The 12,501-nt window shown below is 35.2% G+C and overlaps 1 long non-coding RNA gene across 2 annotated transcripts in view; it reads right to left on the reverse strand.

Annotated features, from left to right (window-relative positions):
- Positions 1-12,501, reverse strand: part of LOC147581963 (uncharacterized) — a 95,694-nt gene that overhangs the window by 2,016 nt on the left and 81,177 nt on the right. For both annotated transcript variants that reach the window (XR_015250428.1, XR_015250429.1), the window contains one exon: positions 6,855-7,013. This is a non-coding gene — a long non-coding RNA (uncharacterized LOC147581963). The remainder of the gene's footprint in view (positions 1-6,854; positions 7,014-12,501) is intronic.

Raw genomic sequence — 12,501 nt, forward strand, 5'->3', positions numbered from 1 at the left:
TGTTTCAGACTACAGATGGATCACAGAAAACACACACACATGCACACTCACACATACCCCACAGCAGAACAAGGTTAGAACTTCTAACTCATTCCATTATTTTGTTTTTAAGAAATAATTATGGTTTCAAACCAAAGGGCAGATTGAAGAGTAAAATAAACAGATCATATAAAAGGCATAATAAATCAGTTACAAATCAAAAAAGCACATCATTTAAGGATTTGTTTCCATGGTCCATGTAAATGAATCGTATATGTTGATGGTTTACTTCCAAATGCTGCTACTAAATATAAATTAAGAATAGAGGGCACACACAGACATTAGGTTTAATATTGAAAATAAATGTTGTTCTAGATTTGAAAAAAAATAGAGGGCACATAAAATACATAGCACATAAAAGATGTTCTATTAGAAAAGAGATTTCTTATTTACCTTGGAAAATGGTATTCGGCAATCTCAATTTACATTCCTTGCCAACTGTTTTGTGTCCACTGTTCACACAATTGTGAAGGGATCTGTTGAGTATTCATTATTTTGCATTATGTTTGTAGATAGCCTATATATGTACTTGTGTTACACATTCTTCATAAATTAAGAAACCTATTCTGAAAACAATAATTGCTGTACCACTCACGGAATTAGTTGATTTTGTTTTGTTGTTACTGAAGCCTAGGTGCTTTGACATACTTTACCATTAGTTTTTACCCTATCATAGTAGCGATGAGAAGAGAAATAAAATTTATATTAAAATAATGTAAACTTGATAGCAGCAATGAGAATTTCAGGGATTTTCTGAAAGAATCGTCATGTCTTTCCATAAAATTGAGATTATTTTTATTATTGTCATTTAAGAAAAAACACTTATTTCATACTTTGTGTGATAAAGCTTATAATTAAGGGGCTCCTCGGTGGCTCAGGCAGTTAAGCATTGGACTCTTTTTTTTTTTTAATTTTTTTTAACGTTTATTTATTTTTGAAACAGAGAGAGACAGAGAGAGACAGAGCATGAATGGAGAAGGGGCAGAGAGAGAGGGAGACACAGAATCGGAAGCAGGCTCCAGGCTCTGAGCCATCAGCCCAGAGCCCGACGTGGGGCTCGAACTCACGGACCGCGAGATCGTGACCTGAGCTGAAGTCCGATGCCCAACCGACTGAGCCACCCAGGCGCCCCAAGCATTGGACTCTTGATTTCAGTTCAGGTCATGATGTCATACTTCATGAGATTGAGGTCTGCCTGGGGCTCTGCACTGACAGCATGGAGGCTACTTGGGATTCTCTCTCTCTCTCTCTCTCTCTCTCTCTCTCAAAAATAAATAAACTTTTTTTTTAAAAGTCCTTGTAATTAAAAAAAAAAAAAACTTTACCTCCAAATAACTGGAGGTAAGCATTCCTTCTTCCCTGTCATAAGAACTACTTTGATGGAAATAGGTGAGAAACATTGTAATATGATACCATAGTCCGAGTAGTTTTAGGATTTACAATAAAATTTATTCCAAATTTGAACACCAGAGAAAACCTTGCATAGTTTGGGCATATCAAAAGTACAGATTAGCAGAACTTTCAAGGGAAATGGCAACATTTCTCCTCATCTGTACATTTGTGTGAAATGGACATGGCATAAAATTAGGATAAAACTGCATCTGTGCTGTACACTGGGAAAACCTGTTAGACATACCATACTAATACAGTACTGAAAAAATATACAAGATATTTTTCTTCCCAAGAACTAGACCATAAACATAAGGGAAAGATGAAAAGCCCTGATGCCCAATAACTGAGAGAGGGGAAGGAGGCTGAGTGAGGATTATAGTTACAGTTGAGTGAGTCTACCCTACAGCTGGAAAATCCTGCCAGGAAGAAACGCACATGTCACTCGGCCATGAAACCCGTGTGAGTGGCCATGCAAGACAGAGGGAAGATACTCTTTTTGCAAAAAGGTGAAACTTTTTGTTGTGACTGCCTATAATCTGCCATGGTCCATACTCTCTTTTGGCTGCTCAGGAATAGCAACCATGGCTCATCTCAAATGCCAAGCACAACGTGGGGATAAGTGCCCGGGACACACTTTAGCTCAAGGGAAGTGCACTATGACTGACTAGCAAAGTCTGCCATTGGAATAATGGTGGGAAATCACAGCAAGTGATCCATGTGTTCCATAACTTTGACGTAAAACAGTGTATTTCTAACCTGATTATTTCAATTACTTCCCCCTGCCTTCTTCTTTTTTCTTTTAATCTTTTCTCATCGCCAAACTTTGTAGCATACTTTGTTTTTCCTTTTAGGGTTTTGTCTTTCTTTGTAATGATTTCTTATGTCCACTAACTTGTATTGAGCTGTGGATTACTTAAGTAATATTTATTTTAGTTGGCACTCAAGAGGGTGAGACCATTTGAGAATTTAGATCTTCTATTTTAGGAAAATTGTCAGCAATTTTTAATTTGTATCTTGCCTCTCCTCCATTCCCCCTATTCTTCCTTTTCTTCTTCTTCTTTTTTTCTGGAAGCATTGTTCCATTTTTTGGAGCTTCCCATTCCATCCTTCATGACTCTCAACTGCTGTTTCACATTCCTTTCTGTTGTCTGTGCTGGACTAGCCATTTCCTTCTGTCCGTCTTCCACTGCTGCAATCTTTTACTCTACCATGGACTTATGCCAATCTAAAGGAAACGCTGAAAATGTTTATTTCAATAGCAATATATTTCTGTTTAAACCACTTTTAACAATATCTTTAATTTGATACATTGCCGCTAAGAGTAAGGTTCTGCCTCTTAATTCTCCTCCAATAATATGCTAAAATAACTACCTACCCATGATGGAGCAGTTACATTCACACACACAGACACTCAGTGTGAGTAATCTGAACAAACAGTCTATTTTAAGCAGATAAATTATATTTATGTAACATTTCCAGAATTCAAGTTAGCACATCTTTAATATTGGGAAGTTGTCATTACTGGCATCAGATCGTCCTCTTCTCTGTCCTGCTGGTTAGGTTGTGTTTAAGAGCAGCAGAACCTTAAGGAGATTCATTCTTTCTGATCACTTATCCATATACAATGCCTGCTTTTGATTTTCTTTCTCTGTCTCTCTCTCTTTTTATTCCCTCTATTTTCCTTTTCCATGCCAACTTATACAAAATAAAAAGCAGAATTCGCTTAAAGTCAAAAATTAGGGTGTGTGTGTGTGTGTATGCGCATGTGCTTGTGTATCCATGTATTTAGGGAAAATAAAATTTGAATATATTCAGATGATGATATGGGTGTAGGCGAGGTCCACGGGTGTTATTTGGCCAGGACACCAAGTTTGTCTAATACAATGGACTGACTTTTTTTTTTTTAATTTTTTTTTCAACGTTTATTTATTTTTGGGACAGAGAGAGACAGAGCATGAACGGGGGAAGGGGCAGAGAGAGAGGGAGACACAGAATCGGAAACAGGCTCCAGGCTCTGAGCCATCAGCCCAGAGCCTGACGCGGGGCTCGAACTCCCGGACCGCGAGATCGTGACCTGGCTGAAAAGTCGGACGCTTAACCGACTGCTCCACCCAGGCGCGCCATGACTTTTTTTTTAATTTTTAATAAGATAAATTGGCCACTTTTAAAAACTAAGAGTGTTCAAATTTAAAAATGTGTATTCCTTAAAAAACTGGAATTCTCAAAAACTGGATATCTTGGGCCTATTTTTCTATTAAACATAAATGTCAACATACTGAGTATCAAATTTAGATGAATATCATTATTTTTAGTTCTTATCACAGTGTCTGCTTTATTTATTCACATAAGTACCTGCCACCTGTGGCATTGGAGTTTCCTCTTCACAGGAATTCCCTGGGCTGGGCCCCTGTCCCCTCTCCTCTCTCTGAACTGTCTCCCTAAATTGTTCCATCTATGCCCATGATTTTCCATTTCCATCCAAATGAAAACCAGCATCTTCACCCACCTGATGTTTTAGTTAAGATAGGCTAATTTATCTAACTATACCCAAAGCTCAGTGGCTGGACACAACAAAGATTTATTTCTTGCTAATGCAAAATAGGTAACTCTGTCAGCCAACTGCTCTATGCCACAAATTACTGATTCAGTATGCTTCTGTCTTGTGGCTCCATCATCTTAGTGATTGGCTTTTGAGGTGGCTGATTTTTATGTCCACTTGACTAGGTTAAGGGAGGTCTAGACAGCTGGTAAAACATTTCTTTCTGAGTGTGTCTGTGAGGGTGTTTCTGGAAGAGAGTAGCATTTGAATTGGTAGACCGGGTAAAGAAGATATCCTTTACCATTGTGGGTAAGCGTCATCCAGTCTTTTAAGGGAGGGCCTGAATAGAACAAAAAGGCAGAAAAAGTGCAAATTTGCCATCTACTTTCGTTAGGACACCCATCTTCTCCTGCCCTTGGACATCAGAGTTCCTGGATTTCATGCCTTCCAGACTCAGGGAGGAACTTCCATCATTGGCCCCTGCCCCGGTCCTCACATCTTCAGATCTGGACTAGAACTACAACCTAGCTTTCCTGTTTCTCCAGTATGAAGATGGCACATTGTGGGATTTCTCAGCCTCCACAATTATGTGAGCCAATCCCTCATAATAAATATCTTTCTATATACCCTCTATCTTTTTGGAGAACCCTGATTACAGTAAGCTTCCTCAATCACTATAGAAAAAAAAATCCCTAGAGGATTTCAAATCAGAAATTAAATGTATCTGCCCTGGGAGAGATATATGCACCTGAGTGTTGTCCAGAAATAGTCTCATGCAAGTCCCATTTCTTTTATTTTGTATTTTTCTTTTATTTTGCACAGATATTGGTGGGAAAAAATGATGCTACACTTCTGGAAACTTGCAGCACCTTCTTTCTGGTCTCCCTTTAGCCTCCCTTCCATCTTCTACAATCTATTGTCTTCACAGGAACCAGAATGATGCTTGCAAAATCAAAATTTTATTTCTTAATCCTCAACTTAAGAATTCTTCAATGGCTTCTCATTGCTTTTCAGGTAAATTTCAGTGCCTAAAAATGGATTATAAACCCTGCATGATCGGTCTCACTTTATCACACTCTTCCCATTGAATGCTGTTTCCCAGCCACTCTACACTTCCTTTAGTTGCTGAACCATTGGAAGTTTATTCCTACCTGACAACTGCTGTTGTTCACTGGTATATTTTCGACCTAATGTCACCCTTCACTGAGTATATTAGAAATTTTATTTAATTACTTTCTTTTTGCTTTTTAAAATGTTTCAATGAACTTTATTAAGTTCAGATTAAAAATTCTAAACATTTTAAGTGTCCTCATTTCTTCATTTTAATTACTTTTAGAAAGGGCTCTAAAATTTAAATGGCTATCTGTAGGATACATTGCTATAAAATTCACTCACTCATCCATTTATCATGTCAGGCAGTGATAGTTACTGCACACCCATTATGTACCCCTGTGAAAAATGGGAACTACCATTGAAATAATAAAAAGGTTTGTTCATATAAGAAGTAGAAAAAAACATTTATTGTGTTTGTAATTGCTTTTTTAAAAATGTTGTGAGTCAAAATATTTATTCAAATACTTGGTGGCCATTTGCCATCAACTTTTTACTTTTCATTAATTATTGAAGTAAAATAAGGACTGAGAATTAACTGTTGTATTTATCAAAGTGGAGGTTACTTATGTTCTTAATTACAGTGATTTTGGAAAAATATTATCATAAAAATCTTGTGAAAGTTATCCAAAAAATAAAACATAAAAAAAAAAGAAAGAGAATTGCAGAAAACAGAGACTTCTATTGCAAGGTCTTTTGCTCTAAAGAGAAACAAGGAAATAGGATAACATACGGAGAAAAGTAGAGTTAACTATCTGCACACATACATAGAATATATGTATATATATAAATATCATATATATATATATGTATATATAATACATATCTTATTACCAAAGCGTGTTTTTTAAGATGACTTACTACGTGAAGTGAACTTGAAATATGTACTAAGTGCAAGTCATATGTATTTGGACATATTTGAGTTGCAGCCTACTTTCACCCTGTTAGATTAAGCTGATTAGACAGATGAGAAAGACAGAAGTACATAAAGGGAATGAAAATAAATGTTAAGTTTGAGCCATTGTTTCTACGGTGGCTCTGAAGTACATGGGTTTAAATTGTTTCTCTGGAATACATTTCCGAACTAATTGAAATCTAACCCACACAGCTGATTTAATAAGATAACGATAGATATGCTACACAGGTGTATTGGGGTTCAACCAGAGAAACAGAGATGCAGACTGAGAGAATTAGTGCAAGGAATTAGCTTGCACAATTGTGAGGACTGTCCAGGAAATCCCAATCTCTATAGGTCAGGCCAGCAAGAAGAGCAGACTGAAACTGTCAGGCAACTGAAGCTGCTACCCGCCTGCTGAATTTCTTCTTCATCGGAGAAGCCTCAGCTCTGCTTTTAAAGGCTTTCAGCTAATTGAATCAGGCTCACCCAGATTATTTGGATATATCCCTATTTAAAGTACACTGGTTACAGACTTTAATTTTGTATACAAAACACCTTCACAACAATATCATAGATTAGTTTTTAATTCAATAACTGGGGACTGTAGCCTAGCCAAGTTGACACATCAAAAGATCATCACAACAGATCACATTATTTTGTACCTAATTTATACTATGTTTTCTATGTAGGAAAATCCTTTTGAGAAACCAAATCAATATCAGAAGGTTATTTTAACCATTAACACAGCGTTAGAGTTTATTCAAAAAAATCATGGGGATTTTGTGAGAAAGAACGAGTACTTATGATTATTCAGAAGAGACTCTTAAACTCTGCTGAAATCCCACTGACAAGGGTCTTTTCCTTTCTTGTTCTTACTGGTAGTAATGTGGTTTATCTTCTTCCTCTTCTTATCCCTCATATCCTCTTCCTCCTTGTCCTTTTCTTTTTTCTTTACCTTCTGCTTTTCCTCCTCCTCCTTCTCTTTTTCAATTTAATGAGTGAAGCATGAACTTTCTGCTATATGTTCTTTTGTACCTATTAAAATAAATTAAGGGGCGCCTGGGTGGCGCAGTCGGTTAAGCGTCCGACTTCAGCCAGGTCACGATCTCACGGTCCGTGAGTTCGAGCCCCGCGTCGGGCTCTGGGCTGATGGCTCGGAGCCTGGAGCCTGTTTCCGATTCTGTGTCTCCCTCTCCCTCTGCCCCTCCCCCGTTCATGCTCTGTCTCTCTCTGTCCCAAAAATAAATAAACGTTGAAAAAAAAATAAATTAAAAAATACATGCTTAAAATAAGATCCTTACAAAGTGTACTTCCTTGGTAATGACTTGAGTCAGACCTTGAGGTTCTTAATGATCACTTGGAAGATGCCCCAATTCTATTACTAACCTATTTATTACAGTCGATTCCTCTACAGATGGCTAAACCAATCCATTTCCCCCCAGAACCTGGGCATACATTCATACCTTGGAAAACTGTATTGAATATATAAGTATTTTATTAAATAAATAATTATCTTAGCACATTTTCATCCAAGATACTTTTGAAAGCAGAAAACTGTAGGAGGATTTTTGCAAGAAGCATTCAACTATTCATTACAAAATAGATCTTTCTAGTTACTCACCAGACCTCCCTACAGAAACATTGGTTGGTAAGAATAATATTTGGAATTAAAACTCTTTAACACTTACAATGATCTAGGTACTTTGGTAAGGGCTATACATTCATCATCTCATGGAATCTTAGTCTCATGTTATCAATAAGTAATTTCAAGTCAATTTGCAAAATTCCAACACCTACATGTAGTCCAGCAACAGAAATCTTAATAGGGCAATACTGAGTTTAGTAAAGTTTCAGAGACTGAAATGTATGTTCTGTTATTTTTCCCTTTTGTGTAGATAGACACTAAGGCATGGATAAGGTTAAAAAAACCCACACTTCCCAAGTTTGATATATGCAGAATATGTTCAAATTGGACTGTATTCTAAATCTATCAAACAGCAGACTCAAAACCTCTACATTACCCAGAACTATTCCAACTAAAGGTAAGATATATTTAATTGGCTCTTGTCCCATAAATCATGGTTCCAATACCAAGATGATTTTGCTGCTAATTCATCCTAGTAACCTAGTCCTGATAACTTGACTTGTCTATTGTGGATTCCATTTGAACTACACTTCTTACACTGAAAAAAAATTTTTAATGTTTATTCTTTTATTTTGAGAGAAAGAGAGAGAGAAAGCTGGGGAGAGGCAGAGAGACAGAGAGAGAAAGAGAATTCCAATCAGGCTTCTCACTGCCAGTGCAGAGCCTGATGCAGAGCTTGAACTCACGAAATGTGAGTTTGTAACCTGAGCTGAAATCAAGAGTTGGAAGTTTAACCAACTGAGCCACACAGGTGCCCCTACATTTCTTATACTTTAATTCAACTTGTTTCAGCATACTGAGTCTGTTTTACTTGATCTCAATTAAGCCTAAAGTATCCCCATTAAATGAATGTATATATGAATAAAATTTATGTAATTTGAAACAGCATAGGAAATGTGAGCTGTTTTAGATTTGTAGCAACAACAGAAACTTTATTTTAGCAGAGAAATAAGAAATGAGGATGAATATTGTTGCTATTAGTTTCTATATCATAAATAGTGTATTTGTCCTTTCATCTTTAGTTTTAATGTATTTTAAAACCATATGAACCATATGTAAGTGGCGAAATGTTGGTATTAACTGGTAGAAAATATAATCAGAGCTGGTTTAAAAAAACATTTAAAGAAAAATCTGGTTTATTAATTCTAAATATGTCAAGTGATTCAAATTTTCCATGGCTAGGGGGAAAAGTGTACCATAAAGTTGTAGGAAATTAAGTTCATATAAAATTCTGTTTTCTGTAATGCCAAAGTTGTTATGCTTTGAATAAATATTTCAACAAGAGTTCAGCACTTATCACTGGAATGGTCCAATGGAGTCAAACAAATACTCCACAGCTGAACCAGTTCTAGTGCTTGACATGGGAGAAGATATGACCAATAAAAAACAATCTTCAGATGATACAGGAACAAATAAGTTAGTAATAAGGAATTTTAGGTAAAATCACAGCAATCCCAATAGACGCATGTTACCCAGGATTAACGCATCTTCACAGGACAACTCAAGTTTCAGAAACTGGACACCCCATAAAAGGATAGTAAAGTACAGGTGAAGACTTCCATACTATGGAGAATAAATCATAAAAAGAAGGTATATTGGCTCGGGTTGAGGACAGCAGTTCACAAGAAAAAAAAATTAAATAGAAAATTTAATAAGAATGAAAGCCCATGGAGATAACTTCACTTCCTAAGTCATTATTTGAGAAATAATACAGAGGACTGGACCAGCGACAAAACCATTTGTGGAGCCTAAAGATTGTGTGTTGCATGGCTGAAGCTAGAAGTCTTGAGTCTACAGGAGATAACATCGCCCCACCTCTGGTAAAAATTATAAATTAAAAGTTTGGTCTAGATAAAGCTTAATCAATACACCTTGTAGAGAAGTTGATAAAAGTATTTATTTAAAATGATGGAAAAAGACTATAACTTCTTCAGTTATGTGTCTCATGCTCATTATTCAAATTGTTAAAAATCTTTGAGCCTTGAGATACTATCTGAAAAGAGAAACTTTTAGAAACTTCTAAAATGGAAAATGTTTTTCAATGAAATAAAGACTCTCATCCAAGTCATTATATATATGTATATATATATATATATATACATATATATAATACATATATATATACACATATATATATAATACACACACACACACATATATATATAATACACACACCTTGAATATTACAAGGTCCTTACTGTAAAAGAATTCATAATCTAGCGGAGAAAGTAGTCTAACAGAGAATAACTTTAAGGCTCAGAGAATTCTTTTATAAATGTAAAATTTGCAGAAAGAAATGCAGCTGTCTTTCATATTATTAATTCAAATTCTCTATATATTTGGTAGTGGTAAATGACAGCTCACAACCAAATCCAGCCCTCCATCTGTTTTTGTAAATAAAGTTTTATTGGAACACAGCCATGCTCAACATGCTCAATCATTTACCATTCTGTTTATGACTCTTCTTATGCTTCAGTGACAAAGTTTAGTAGTTGTAACAAAGACCAAATGTCCCTCAAAGCCTAAAATATTTACTATTTTGCCCTTTACAGAAAAAGTTTGCCGACCTATGGGGTAGATTAAAACTATAAATAATAATTAAAAGGTGAAACATGAATATTTAGCACTCTTCTCACTATTTTTTAATAAAGACCCTCATTACCTGTGGGGAACAGGCAAAATGGTCTTAGGGAATTTTATAAGTGATCGGAGTGATTATATTTAGTTTTGATTTTAAATCTGCATAAGCCCTTATAAGTTATTTGTAATATAATACAGAAAACTTAGTTTTCTACAAGTAGAATGAAAAATTATTAGTTCCATATATTGTTCCTCTGTTAAAAGTAGATCTTATTAGGTAACAGTTTCATAGCAACTTTGTTAATTTGAAGACTTTCTTTATATCTAACAGTTATGTAGAAAAATTAGTAGCAAAATGAAACAAGTAATTCCTAATTGTCTAAATTAACCATCTTCAACAAGGTGATAGTACATATTTTGTATCTTTTTGTTTTTCCTGTAGAGTGGCCTGACTATGCTGAATCCCCTACAATAGCTTTCCTGGGGAAAACAAGACAAGCCTGTCCAAGAGGTACATGCAGGCTACTGTGCATGTGTTTTTATCTGGAGTTGTTTCACCTGATGGGGCTTTTTCCATCTGTCTCTCCCCCTACCCTCATGACAAGAGTACAAATTCCTCTCTAATTAGCTTATTGTTTTGCATTCCCCTGGGCTCTCCCTGTATACTTCTGCTTGTGTTGACACCACACTATCTCCTTTTAAAGCCCTACATATTAAACCTTTCTTCTTTCTTCTCTTTGAATTTCAAAATCAAGTTATGAAGTAACCACTTTATTTCATGTACCACAATAAGGAACAAGCCTTTGCAATCTTTTTTTTTTTTTCACATAATTTTAAACATGATTGTGATTAACATAGTAAATGTTGCTTATACTGTTACAGCCTGAAGACTCATTTTTAAGTATTTACCATAATACTAACTTAAATATGGTTTATTTTGGTATGATGTGGGGACATCTATTTTTTCTTCCCTTTGGGGGCTGATTAGCATAAAAGAGACAGGAAATTTATCTTAGAGATATTCATTATGGACTAGGTTTTATTCATGTGAACTAACACTCTTAAATTGTGTGTCTTACTCAAGGGTCAGTATGAAAGGCTTTATGTTAAATTTCAAAGGCACTTTTCAGATCCTTGAGGTTGATTGAATCATAGATATATAAGGAAACTCAGTTCATAAAACATCACTAAACTGTTAAGTTAAATCTATAAGGATTGAAATGCTAACCACATCTGTGTTAAGTAGATCTGTCCATGATAACCAAATGCAATTCTAGCTGGTATTTAAGATAATTCAAGGTGTTTCAATGCCACAGAAGTAACTTAAAATATACAATTCAAATGTCTAATTAGTAAAATATAAGTAGATCTGTCCATGATAACCAAATGCAATTCTAGCTGGCATTTGAGATAATTCAAGGTATTTCAATGCTACAAAAGTAACTTAAAATGTATATTTCAAATGTCTAATTAGTAAAATATAACATAATATCATTATAAATTATCGAATTATTTATTTTGTATAGTTCTATAAAATAAGTACTCTGTTTTGAAACACAAGTCTTGAAAGATAGACAGGGCAACTATTCAGAGAAGTGAAAACATTTTCCCAGAGAAATGGAATTAGCATCAGAACCTGCTGACTCTTAACACAGGGCTTTTTTTCATATATCAAACTTCTATTAAAATCTGGCATGACACAACAGTAATTTATAAATAATATCATATAACAAATATATTATAATGCAATATAATGTAATTTAATAATAGTATGTGATGACAAATTAATTGAAGAATATTTCTGCAGCTGGAAGAGAAAAGCTTTCTACCACTCAGAAAGTAGGAATGCTGGGGATGTAACATCAGGAAACTCTTAAATCTCTCCCTGGGAGTCCAGGGAGTTGGTGAACATCTCTGCTTCTATGAAAGGAGGGGACAATAATATCTCGATAGTTGGGGCAGCTTGTGCATAATTTTTATAGCTACTAAGAGAAAAAGAAAGAATTGCTTGCTTTTTTCAGGTAGAAAAACTACTTTCTATGATAGCTCATAGGTAGTTGACAAATATTTCTGTTGTTTTTATCTATCTGACATTCCCAAGCCAGGATATAGCCAATACTCTTACAAATAACTGAGCCTGAAAAAGACTACATTCGTTCTAAGTAAATTGGATTGGCAAGCCATAGTTGTCTGAAGCTATATCAATAGTCTTATGCCTAACATATTTGGTAAAGCATAACTCAGTGACCACTAATATTATTTAAAATGCTAGATATGTTTGGTATTAACAAAACAATC

Source organism: Puma concolor, chromosome B1 (assembly GCF_028749965.1).
Source record: "Puma concolor isolate L17-30 chromosome B1, mPumCon1.1.hap2, whole genome shotgun sequence".
NCBI lineage: Eukaryota > Metazoa > Chordata > Mammalia > Carnivora > Felidae > Puma > Puma concolor.